General features: G+C 36.4%; 1 protein-coding gene across 1 annotated transcript in view; it reads right to left on the reverse strand.

Moving 5' to 3' along the window:
- NCOA1 (nuclear receptor coactivator 1) overlaps window positions 1-13,449 on the reverse strand; it is a 236,954-nt gene that overhangs the window by 184,493 nt on the left and 39,012 nt on the right. The gene's annotated exons all lie outside the window — the stretch shown is intronic.

The following is a 13,449-nucleotide window of genomic DNA, read 5'->3' on the forward strand; positions in this document are numbered from 1 at the left end:
CAGATTTTAGATGCTCTTTCACATCATTGTTCCTCTATAAGCACGCAGAGATTCTTACACAGATGCTTTAGTTGTCTGAGAAATGCCAATTCTCATTCTTATCCCTACTACAGATTTTAAAAATTGAAATTAAAGATTAAAAGTTCAATAACAAATTAATCAACTAATTCAAAGAAATCATTAGTTATTAGCTTTAAAAAGGTTCAGATCCCCAGTGAAGAAATGCTGCAAACTGGGCTTTGCATCGGTAATCAGAGAGAGGAGACTGGGGCCCTCAGCTATGAGCTTACTCATCAGATTTGCTTACATCACCCCAGCAGTTGTGGCTTCGGCACCCCGCCTCAGGTAAAAGGGAACAGTAGGAGAGAATGGGATTCCTTGCAGAAGATACCTCAATGCAATGGCTAGCGCTCATTACTGGATTGCTGTCATTGGGAAATGACAAACTGGATTTTTCTAAACTGAGGGTAGTATTATATCTTCCCACTTGTATCTCAAAGTAACTCCTAACAGTGGGGGACTTTGTAGATATCAGAGAATGCTTAAGAAATGTGAAACCTACTGACTTTCATTACCTAAAGCTTAACTGGTTTAGGCTTTACCACCTAGGGCTAAGTTTTTTACTAAATTTAATATTCCCTTTAGATCACAAAGACACAGTGGATTAGGTGCAGAGACGATCATTACATCACAGGTCAACTCAGGAACTGTGTCAGTTAATTCTACCTATGGCTTCCACCCATTGCCCCAGGAATTTATTCAAGACACAAACCATCCTGGCCAATTACCCTCATCCCTATTTTCATGCCCACAGTCCTCTGTGCTTTCTTACCCACCCCTTGTGTTCCCCCACCATTGACCTTCCTTTTAACCTTTTCCCTGGGAAACCTCTGGAAACCTCTTTCACATAGTGAAACAAATCACCTCTACATCCTCAACCTATCAGTGAACACTGCTTTCAACCGCTGGGCTAAATCTGGCTTTTGAGAAGAGCCTTCTTTACAGTAAAGGCTAATGCAATGGGGATCAACCTTCCCTACAGTGATATTTCCAGACCCAAACTCACAAGCAATCCCTTTCCTGCCCTCAACCTCAGGCCATCTGGCTTCCTACTCTCTTCTCTTTGTCATTCAATGTCTATCATTTGTATCCTAGGTCCAGATTTAATCCCTTAGATGTGCTCTACTACTCTCATTTCTCCAGTTTGTTACTGTGTCATTACCAGTCTCAAATTTTTGACTGTCACCCAAGCTATCAATCTCCTGAATATGTCACTTTCTTCTTTCCACTTCACCACTCTCAAATTTCTAATCCTTCTTCGATTCAATCACATGCTAGAGAGAAAACACACAACCATGTGGAGTGATCCTGCTATAACATTAAGTCTTCAATTTTGTGTTTTTAATTTTCTTTAATGTTTATTTTGAGAGAGGAAAGAGAGAGAGAAAGAGTCAGTGAGAGAATGGCAGAGAGAGAGGGAGACACAGAATCTGAAGCAGGCTCCAGGCTCTGAGCGGTCAGCACAGAGCCCGATGTAGGGCTTGATCTCAGACTGTAAGACCTGATCAGAAGTTGGAGGCTTAACTGGCTGAGCCACCCAGGTGCCCCTGAAGTCTCCAATCTTAAACTATGAATGCTGTCCAGTGAGCCTTTTACATGTCATTAATCAGGTCCTTCCCCCATTCCTCACACTGCCTTTCTTTCCAAACTTTCGGCACACTTCCTCTTCCAGTTCTATGGGAAGTGGGACAGGAGGGGCTTCTTCATGTTTTCCTTAACTGTTTGTGTAGGTTGTTATTTTTGTGAAAACATTATTTCATTTTCTTTGAACATTTTCTCAATTGCTGGCTTTTAATATAAAAGTTTTTATTTTTAGGTGGCCAGATTTGTCCGCCATTGCCTTCTCTGTTTCTTTTATTATTTCTCTGCTTAGAAATTTCTCCTCCTAAATGATAGAGGATGAATACTATGATTCTTACCTTTGCATAGGCTAACTGTTTCAATACTTGATTCCAAAAGAAATATGAAATGAAATTTGACTGTAAACTGTTTTCTGAATTGCCAACTAATTTTCCTAACAACATTCAGTAATTCTCATCATCCTTTGGTTTATAAGGGTTTTTTTCCCCCACATATTTCATTTGTTTTTCTAAATCAAATAAGATTGATTTCTGGGCTATATATGTTGCTATAACATGATTGTTGTTTCCTTATATGTTTTAATTTGTGATAAGAACATTCTTTGGTATTTTCATCTCCAATTCTTCTGACAACAGTTAAGATACATTTTATCAGTTTCCCAGGCCATGCGAAGTGATTTCATGAGTAAGAAACGGTTGCTGAGTCTACCCTGAGTACCATCTTTCTGTTGGTTGTTGCCACACACACTGCTCCTTTCTGTTTTAAGGCATCACCCATTCCACTACTGAGTCTAGAACTGAAACCTCTCTAACTGGGCTAGAAAGCCACCTTTCGTCAATATTTATTCACCTGGAGCCAGATTCATAAATTCATAAAGCCTTGTTCTTTGCATTTGTCATGCTCTTTATGTGGTCTTTTCATTTGTAAAATCTGATTTGCATAAAATAAAGGTATCTCGTACACAGTTTTTATTTCATAGGCTAACATTTTTTTATCATCTCTGAAGTACTTTTCAGATCTTCCTATTATCTTTTAAAATCCAAAGTTATGTTTATTATTTTAAGTTTAAATCTTTTGCATACAATGACACCAAAATATTCTATCAAAACTAAAAAATGATGTAAAAGAACATGTATTTTAACAGTCTCATTCCTACGTCATCCACATGCAGCTCACATCACCCTTGATTGCTGCTGGTCACCACTTTAGTTTCTTCTATGTCCTTCCTGCAATTCTTTATGTAAATACACTTAACTGAGGAAGAGTCCTATTTTTCCTGTCTTCTTAAACAAAATGTCCAGTTTACACCTTACTATTTTTCACTCAGAATATCCTGCAGGTTTTCCACATTAGGGAATGCTTTAGCATTGTTTCCCTGACATTTCATTACGTGAATATATACTAGTTTGGGTAAGTAAGCCCGCAGCTGTAAGAAATTAGATTCCACAAATTTAAGTCTTGGTTTTGAAAGCAACTAAGAGTTCAAGAGCAACAACTGTACAAACCAAACAGCACAGAAACCTATGCATTGTAATTTCACAGATTTTTATTTTATTGATAAATATAAGTTCTCTTGTATATCATTTAATCTTTTCTCTCAAGTTTACTGTAAGCCTATCTAAAAATCTGTCAACTGTTTGTTATAGTCATAACAGAATGAGGAGCCTCAAATAGTAAAAGCTGCCCAACCTCAGTGAGAGTTTCAACGGGCCTACAAAAATGAAATACAGCTGCACCAGAGTCAAGACAGTTGTACAAGTCAAGAAATGTTTCATTCTAACTCTGTGGAATCAGAAAAGGCTTCACAGGAGAAAGACACCCTTAGGTTCAATACGAAATGAAGAAATGTTCAAGAGGCAGATGAAGGCAAGAGAAAGCATGAAAGAGGGATCAGAATAAAGAGCTGTTTGCAATAGCACACCTTGTCAAGAACTCTAAGTGATTCCACTTCAGCTCAGAATGCAGAGAGCCACAAAAGAATGTCAACCCCCTCCTCCTGAGTAAAAGCCAGATCTATCAAATCAAAACCTCTCTTAGGCCTAACAAAGGGTCAAGGTCACAAGGAAACCAAGAAAATTTAATTCCAAAGAGGGACAAGTTCCTCCAAGGAGACACCACATACATAATTGGGTTTTACCTTTGGTAGGCCACAGAAAAAGGAGTGGCCACCATATAAGTGTGTAAGAAAAAAAAATCAGCTAAGATTTTAACAAATTCCTAAAGACCAAGTGTAGACTCGCGTGTCAGTCTGGGATGGCTGGAGACCCCAGATACGTGGAGAGTTTACACTCAACTCTAAGTTCTTCTGCATGCCTCGACCAGGTACTCACAAGAAAAATTAAAGGTACACACACCAGATAGAGCCTTGCATCAACAGGCAAGTGTGCAGGAGGTCACAAGCATAGGCATGAAACCCTGTCTGATTCTCCAACCTTTCATCAAACACAGAGCAAAAGCCTAGAGCCACTAGGGGAAGAACAGAAAACTCTCTCACCCTAGGATGCAGGCAAAAATCCACTGCTTCAGAGAATACAAGCAAAATGCCTTTGCCTCTGGAGGAGGAGGAAGAAATAGTCTGAAGGCCCAAGACACAGGCAAAGATGCATAGATGCTAGGAAAAGGTAGAGGTATATGTATATATACTGCCACTTTTGGAGAGGGAGCAGGAAATAGTGTGCAAAGAATCCTGCACCAATACCAAAAGAGACCAACTACCACATGACCAACAACAAATATATGGCAGAGTTTGACTACCACAAGGGAGAAAGAGTAGGAGAGCTACGAAAGCCTCACCACCAACACCCAGAAACATAGGGCCTTACCAGGATTGGGTCTGGACTAGGGCAAGAGAAGGCTGCCCTGCCCCACAGGCATAGGCATGGGTAATAAGCAATAATAATCACTGGGAGAGGGACAACAACATAAAGAGAAATATTTCTGGTGCACAGATATGCAAAGACTGTTGAAAGATGAGGGCGGTACAGGAACACAGAAAAATCCTGTAATACCACATGCCACACTCCAAACACAAGAGAACAGCAGCCAAAGGCTGGAGAAATCTGAAGCCTGTGGTACAATGAAGATAATGAGGGCAAAAGAATCCAAACCTTGCTCAATTCATGCTTAGACTGACTCAACCTCCAACACAAAACAGCCTAACAGAAGAAGAGGATCATTTCAATCTCTCCTATTCTTCTGTACACAATGATGAACATTAAATCAAAAATTATGAAGCATACACAAGAGCAAGAAAAAAAAATAACCCCTTATCAAGAGATAAAGTAATCAACAGTCAGAAATGATTTTGCTATTGAAACTATCAGACATTTAAAAATAACTACAAATAAGTTAAATGATCTGTAGGAAAGATGGAAAACAAGCACAAACAGATGGACATTTTCAGCAGTGAGATGGAAACTGTAAAAAAATGGTAAAATATAAAAAATAGAAACAACAAAAAAATTCTGTTAGAGAAAAAATTTCCTGAAACAGGCTCAACAGCATTCTGGACACAGATGAGGAAAGAATCCGTGAACTAAGAGACAAGTCAATAGAAAGAATCCAAAATGAAACTGCAGTTAAAAAGAGTGAGGGAAAAATAACAGTTCAGGGCATTCAAAAGCTGTAGAATTATAACAAAATATCTAATATCCATTCAATTGAAGGCTGAAGAGAAGGGGGAAAAAATGAGATGAAGAGATAATCGCCAAGAATTTTTCCAAATGAATCCAAGACAACAAAACAGCAAAAAATCTACAGAATCTCAATCATGATAAATACTTAAATGCACACATATAAACAAATATATATATGGACAGATCACAGCCAAAATGCAGAAAAATAAAGATAAAACATTTCAAAGGCAGAGAAAAATCTTATTACATACAAAGATTAAAATTTCTTTCTCTTCAGGAAATTACACAAGCCAATAGACAATAGTGTAGAAAGATTAAAAAGGTAAACATAGAATCCTATAACCAGAAAAAAAATTTTCAAAAATGAAGAAAGAATGTTTTGACAAATAAAACCTGACAGAATGCACTGCCTGCAAACACCAAAAATATTAAAGAAAATTTGTTAGACAGGAATATAAATTACCAGGTAAAAATGTAGATCTATAAAAAGAAATGATGAGCATTATAAAGAAAAGGTAAATATAACTGTAAGAAACTGTTGTTTCTTATTTTTATTCATTTTAGAAGGTTATACAAGAACACAAATAATGTATTGTGGGACTAACAACATATATACAAGTAAAATTTACGACAACATAAAGAAGAAAGATAGAAAACTAAGTTATATGGTCGTGTGACACACAAAATAGTATACTGTTATTTAAACAAAGATTGTCAAAAGTTAAAGTTATACCTTTTAAACCCTGAGTAGTGGTTCTCAAGTGGGGTGGGGGGTACTTTACTCCCTTAGGGACATGTAGGAAAATCTGGAAACATTTTTGGTTTTCATAACTTTGGAGGGGAAGTGGTTGCTACTGTCATCTAGTAGAGAGAGGTCAGAGATGCTGCCAAAAATCCTACAATGCACACAGAAGACCCCCTCCAGTCCCCAACAATTACCCAACTGAAAATACCAATACTGCCAAGGTTGAAAAGCCGTGACTTAGAGCAACTGCTAAAATATGTGTGTGTATATAGATTTATACTAATATGTGTGTATATATACATATATATTATATACGTGCATATAAGTGTATATATACATGTATATTTATATATGTGTGTATGTGTATGTGTGTATATATGTATATGTAGATATGTATATCTACACATATAGAATAAGCCAGAAGTATTACATAAAATGGAATTATATAAAAGACTAACTCAAAATAAGGTAATATTAATATAATAATATACTATTAATAATAATATTAATAATATTTTAATCAACATAAGATAGAAAATCACTGATATAGAAGACTTGAAAACACTATCAACTGACTTGACCTAACTGAACATTTACAGAACACTCTATACAATGAGAACAGATATATATTCTTTTCAAGGGCACATGGAACATTCACTAAGAAAGACCATATTCTGGGCCATAAAATGAACCTCAACATATTTAAAAGAATTAAAGTCAAATGATGTATTTTCTCTGACCAAAACAGAATTAAACCAGAATAAATAACTGAAAAATAAAGAAATTCAAAGAGTAAGAAAATTTTTAAACATTTTTAATTGAATGAAATTTAAAACAGAACATATCAAAATTTTTGGGATACCACTAACAGTACTTGGAAACTTAGAACATTAAATGCTTATATTAGAAAACAAGCAAAGTCTTGAATCAATACTAATAATCCTTCATCTTAGAAAAGGAAAAAGTGGATGGACCTTGAGGGAGTCATGCTAAGCGAAATAAGCCAGGCAGAGAAGGACAGAAACCATATGTTTGCACTCATAGGTCTAACAGGAGAACAAGAGAAACCTAATGGAGGACCAGGAGGAGGGGAAGGCAGAAAGAGAGTTGGGGAGAGACAGGGATGCAAAACTTGAGAGACTACTGAATGCTCAAAATGAACTGAGGGTTGAAGGGGAAGGGGGAGGGGGGAAAAGAGGTGGTGGTGATGGTGGAGGGCACTTATGGGGAAGAGCACTGGGGTGTTGTATGGAAAACAATTTGACAATAAAATATTATGAAAAAATAAATAAATAAAATGGTAAACTGAAAAAAAGTCTTAAAAAAAAGGAAAAGGGGAAGAATAAACCAAACACAACGCTATTAGAAGGAAGAAATAGAATTGAAAAAAATAGAGAAAACCTATGAAACTGAAATCTAGTTCTTTGAAACATTCAATAAAATTGAATAAACTTCCAGCTAATGTGATCAAGAAAAAAAGAGAGAAGCCACAAATTATTTATATCAGGAATGAAAAAGGAACACCACTAGAGATCTTACTGATATAAAAAGGAAAACCAAAAAATACCATGAACAACTTATGGCAATACATTTTACAACTTCCATAAAATGCACCAGTTTCTTGAAAATCTGAAGATAAACTACCAAGTTCACTAAATGAAGAAGCCAGTTAATAAGAATAGCTCTTAATATATTAAGGACATTTAATTCATAATTTAAAACCTTCCCATGAAGAAAGTGCCATGACAAGTGGCTTCCTTGGTGAATTCTACCGAACATCTACAAAAGAACTTATACCATATTACATAAACTCTTCCAAATATACATAAGCAGAAAACACTCCTCAATTCATCACTTCATCTTAAAACCACTACTCGTAAATTTTAGCATTACTCAGACACAAAAATCAGACAAAAGAAAAAACTTTAAGTAAACTACAGACCAATATCCTTTCATGAATATAGACACAAAATATCTTAACCAAATATTAAAAAAAGAATCCAGCAATTATAAAAAGGAATATATATATAGTGACCAAACAGAATTTACCCCAGCAATGCACTATTAAAGTTAATATTAGTTCAATATGAAAAAAAAAAGACCATCAATGAAATCACCCTAACAGAGGACTAAAACATAAATGATCATCTTAATAGATGTGAAAAAAAAAAAAGAAAAAAAGAAAAAAGAAAAAGCCCAGTCATTCATGATTCAAAACTCAGAAAACTAGAAACAGAAGGGAATGTCCTCAGCCTAAGGACATGAATCCACAACAAATCTACAGCTAATATACATAATCATGAAATACTAAATGCTTTCCCTCTAAGATCAGGAACAAGGCAAGAACATCTGCTCTCACCACTCCTATTCACTGTACTGTACTGCCAGTACAATAATGCAAGAAAAATAAATAAAAGCCTAGAGATGAGGGGAAAAAAGCAACAAAAATGTGTTGCAACAAAAATGTCTTTTTTTTTTTACAAGTGTCAAGATTATCTATATAGAAAATTCCAAAGAATCTACTACTGAAACTGTTAAGAGAATTGAGCAAAATTGCAGAATACAAAGTCAACACAGAAAATTCAACTGTACTTCTATATGGCAGCCATGAATAATTAGCAATAAATGAACAGAACAGTAACAATTATGTTAATATCAAAAGTATTTAGGATAAATATAACAAAATTAGTGGAAGATTTGTATGCTCAAAAATATAAAACTCTGAGTGAAAAGTCAAGGATCTTGATAAATGGAATATACAGTTCTCAAATATCAGATCCATCAATATTGTTAAAATAGCAATTCTCATGCATTTATAGATTTAACCTAAGTCCCAATTAAAACCCCAGAGGATTTTTTGTAAAAACGGACAAGCTGATTCTAAAACTTAAATGGAAATGCCAAGAACCTAGAATATTCGAAACAATTTTGAAAGAAAAAGAAGTTGGAAAACTTATGGTACCTGATTTCAAGACTTTCTATAAAGCAAAGTTATCAAGACCTTGTAATTCTGGTATAATGATAAACATACAATTCAAGGGAACGGAAGAGACAATCCAGAAATCTACAAATTCACAGTCAACTAAGTGTCAACAAAAGTACTGTAATTCAATGGAAAAAGAATTGTCTTTGTAACAAATGCTGCTGGAACAATTGACAATCCATACGGGGGGGGGGGGGGTTACCTCAATTCATACCTCATATGTTATACAAAAATCAATAGACCTAAATATTTAAAAATGCAAAACTATAAAAACTTCTAGAGGAAAATACAGGAGAAAATCTGGGGACACTAGGTTAGTCTAGCGGTTATCAAACTTTTCTGAGAAAGGCTATACAGTGAATATTTTAAGTTTTATGGGCTACGTAGTCTCTACTGTAAATCCTCAAGTCTGTCATTTTGCAACCCTAGGCAATATGTAAACAAATGGGCATGGCCATGTTGCAACAAAACTTTATTTACAAAAACAAGCAGTGGGTTCAGTCAACTCTAGTCTGCCAAACTGAGTTAAGGCAAGAGTTTTTAGGTATGACACAAAAAGCACAAGTCAGAAAATAAAAATTGATATATCACAGTAAAACAAAAATTTTAAATTCTGCTCTTCAAGAGACAGTGTTATGAAGGTGTAAAGACAAATCACAAACTCAGAGAATATATCTCTAGAAATTATCTGCAAAACACAGACCTCATGTTTTTAGAACATAAAGAACTTTTCAAGTCAATAAGAAATAAGCATTCCAATACAAATAATGGCTGGAGTATTTGAACAATGCTGAAATGACAACTATAACAAGCAGTCTCATAACTTGGTACATGTGCATAATCCTTCCTACCAGCCTTGAGGCCCCCTGAAGCTAGGCTACTCTGTCTGAATAGAGCATCCAACATCCCAGCTTATACAGAAAAGATAACCAACAAATGAAACAAAGTTATCAGAGTACTTTTTTAAATATTTATTTATTTTGAGAGAGAGAGAAAGAGAGTGCAGGAGAGGGGCAGAGAGAGGGAGAGAATCCTAAGCTCTTGCTGACAGCGCTACCCATGCACTACTATATGAGCACTTTTTAAGTTATTTTTTAATGTTTATTTATTTATTGAGAGAAAGAGAAAGAGAAAGAGAGTAGTGCGGGGGCGTGGGGGGGGGGAGGTAGGGTCCAGAGAGACAGGTAGAGAGAGAAACCCCAAGCAGGCTCCACACTGCCAGTGCAGAGCCTTACACGGGGCTCAAACTCAGGAACTGTGAGATCATGACCTGAGCCGAAATCAAGAGTCGTATGCTTAGCCAACTGAGCTACCCAGGTGCCCCATGAAGCTGATTTTTAGAGTAGTTAATATACGTACCTGATACCGAAAGTAAACTGTCTATATATACAAAAGTATTTATATTTTTTAATGAAAGTGGTGACATATTTACACAGCTTCTCATTATGATTTTTTAATTTAATGTAACTTAGAGTTTACTTCACATCATTCCTTATAGAATTCCCTCCTGTTTTTAACAATTTCATAATATTTTATGAGTACATCGTAATTTATTTAATCTTCTCTCATTGATGAATTATTGTGTTGTTTCAGTATTGACAATGTTGTAAATAATATCTGTGTACTTATCAAGTAAGTACTAAATTGTCGGGAGCCGCGGAGTCTTGGCTGCCTCAGGCAAGGAGATATCGCTCTCCAGGGAGCAACCAAAAAACAAGATCTGCATCTGGAGGCTGGAGAGTGCCATTTCCTGGTCCAAGATTTTGGCGTCGGTCATGCTGGGCCAGACGTAGAATGGCCAACGTGCACAAAAGATCAAACCACATTTCGGGTAAGCAGCGCTAAGCTTCCCCTCCCCAGCATTTGCAGACGCTAGTCTGTGCGCTTCCCTTTGATGCTGTGTCTGGAGTTTGGAGTTTCGTTTTCGGTTTTTTTCCCTTTCTCTAATATTCATTTGACTCTGTTACCTGGCAACCTACCCGAGTCAGTTCCCCACCCCAAAATCCTATATAAGAGGAATTATTTTCTTAATAAAGGAGAGAGGCTTGATCGGAAACCGTGTGCTGTGTCTTCACTCTCTGCGTCTCCCTCCTGCCCTCTTTTCTCTCCCTCCCTTAGGATCAAGGACCTGCGACAAGGTACAGCCGAAAGCCCGGGGACGAGCACACAGGGACCTGGCTTCGGCTAAGACACTAAATTAAAAGAGTATCTTGATTTTAAATTATGATAGCCTTTGCTAGACTGTGCTCCACAAAGTTTATCAGGGCTTAAAATATATTTATGGAAATATGTCAGTAAATCTCTCAGATCAGGGAAACTAAAATAAAGCAGAAAATTCTCTTAGTATGGCCCTAAACAAAGATGTTTTGAAGGCTTTCAACTCTAAATAATCCAAGATCCTTGTTAATCCAAAATAAATGTATAGTGAGTGGCAATGAGAATTGTGAGGCTCAGCATGGCCCCCCTCCACTATTCCCAAATCTTTTCTATTAAGATAATACTTTTTTATTTAATATTTATAACTGATTTCTAAGAGGACTTAGAGTAGTTATAAGTTAAAATACAAGCTAAGAGGATTCATCACGAGAAAACTATGTAAATAAAATTCAAAATTAGACACTCCAACAGTTGGTATGGCACATACTACTCTCTAAAGATGGCTGCCATTGATCGTGTCCTTCTCTCTCTTTGTGCACATGTCACTCCATCCATCGAGGATGGGGCTAAAAGTGGGGGAAGCTGGTTGGCTCAGTCAGAAGAGCATGTGACTTTCAGTCTCACAGTTGTGAGTTTGAGTCCCATGCTGGGTATAGAGATTAAATTTTAAAAAGATGGAAAGAGAGAGGGCTTATTTCCTAGCTCCTTAAATCGTGGCTGGCCAAGATTAGACCAACAGGATGAGGTGAAAGTGATCTTCTCAAGCTCTGGAAACCAAGAGAATTGGCAGCTTCCTTTTTCTCCCTCTTGGAAACTAGAAGCCGTAAAGAAATTCAACTGCTCTGAAACTACCATGCTGTGGAGAGGCCATGTGGAGACAGACCAAAGTGCCTTCTCAGACTGTCCAGCTCTGCTAGGCTACTAGCTGACAGGTCCCTGCTGAAGTCACAGAGAACAGAAGAATCCTCTAGCCGAGCCTTGCCCAAATTCCTGATCCACAGAACTGTAAAAATAACAAATCAATGTTATTTTAAGACACTAAGTTTGGGGGTGATTTGTTATATGGCTGTAGGGACCTGAAACAAACATTTTCAAGCTCACGATATCAGCAAACTATAAACACTGAGTATCAAATTTAGTTCTATGTTTTCCAAGTTATAAGTTTTTAATTTTTAATGAAGAAGAAAACATAAATTTTGTATCTGAACCATATGCACTTGTATAAAGAACAATGAGCCTTAGTCCACTAGGTTTCAAATATAATTTTAGAAGATGCACATCATTCAAATAATGTTTTTTACTGATAGATTCTTTAGGCAGAGAGCATATCATTAAATCAGAACCCAGTATGGCATTTTCATGTCAGGAGAGACTGAGATGACATGGTCCTGATACTCCTGTTCCAGGAAAACTTAATAAAAGAAACTAGATGAATATATAATTAAGATCTTCATTATACTACCTTCTCATATTTGATATTTTAAGTGAGCTTTTGATAGACACTAAGTAGCGGTCAGTTTATGGTTAAATCTTCCAATAAAAACACACAGAATACTCTACAAAGTTAGAGACATATACATTAATAGCCTAAAAAATGAACCTTCCCCCAGAACTGCTCCCACTGAGATCACCAATTTCTTTAATGTTACATCCCATGAAAAAACCTTAGTCCTCCCCTACCTATTTCATCTTAAACACAAACAACCATTCCCTTTTAGTCACTAAGTGCAGCCTACACTCAAAGAACAGAGAATTAGGTTCTATCTCCTTGAAGAAGGGAAGCGTCTGCATAAATTACTTTGAATTCTTCTGTACTGGATAAATAAATACATAGGGGCACTTGTTTATTCAGTCATTTCTTTTAATCAGTATGGACTTAGGGATATTTATTTTATACTCTGAGTTATAATCTAATACTATGTTATTTATTTCATTGTTCAAATTTTCCCTGCTTTGGCCACTGGAAGCTCTTTCCAGTTGACTCTGGTATCCTTTAGGGATTTTGAATATATTCTTCCTCTCAGCACTACGAAATGTTCAAGGCTTATCTTGCATATTCCTGCCCCAGTCCTAGTACCAGCCGTTTCCCAAACAGCCTAGTTCTTTTTATTGAAGAATGGTTTTCGAGACCGAGATCCGGGACTGCTTGTGCTCCCAGGGTGTACTGCTTCTAGGCTCTCAGTAGACAGAGCTAAAAAACAGATGTATGCATATTAGGCCATTTATACACATATATGTATAATCATTTCTGCATCTATATGAACCTAAATGTGAGCTCATACTGATGT

Source organism: Suricata suricatta, chromosome 4, assembly GCF_006229205.1.
Source record: "Suricata suricatta isolate VVHF042 chromosome 4, meerkat_22Aug2017_6uvM2_HiC, whole genome shotgun sequence".
Lineage (NCBI taxonomy): Eukaryota > Metazoa > Chordata > Mammalia > Carnivora > Herpestidae > Suricata > Suricata suricatta.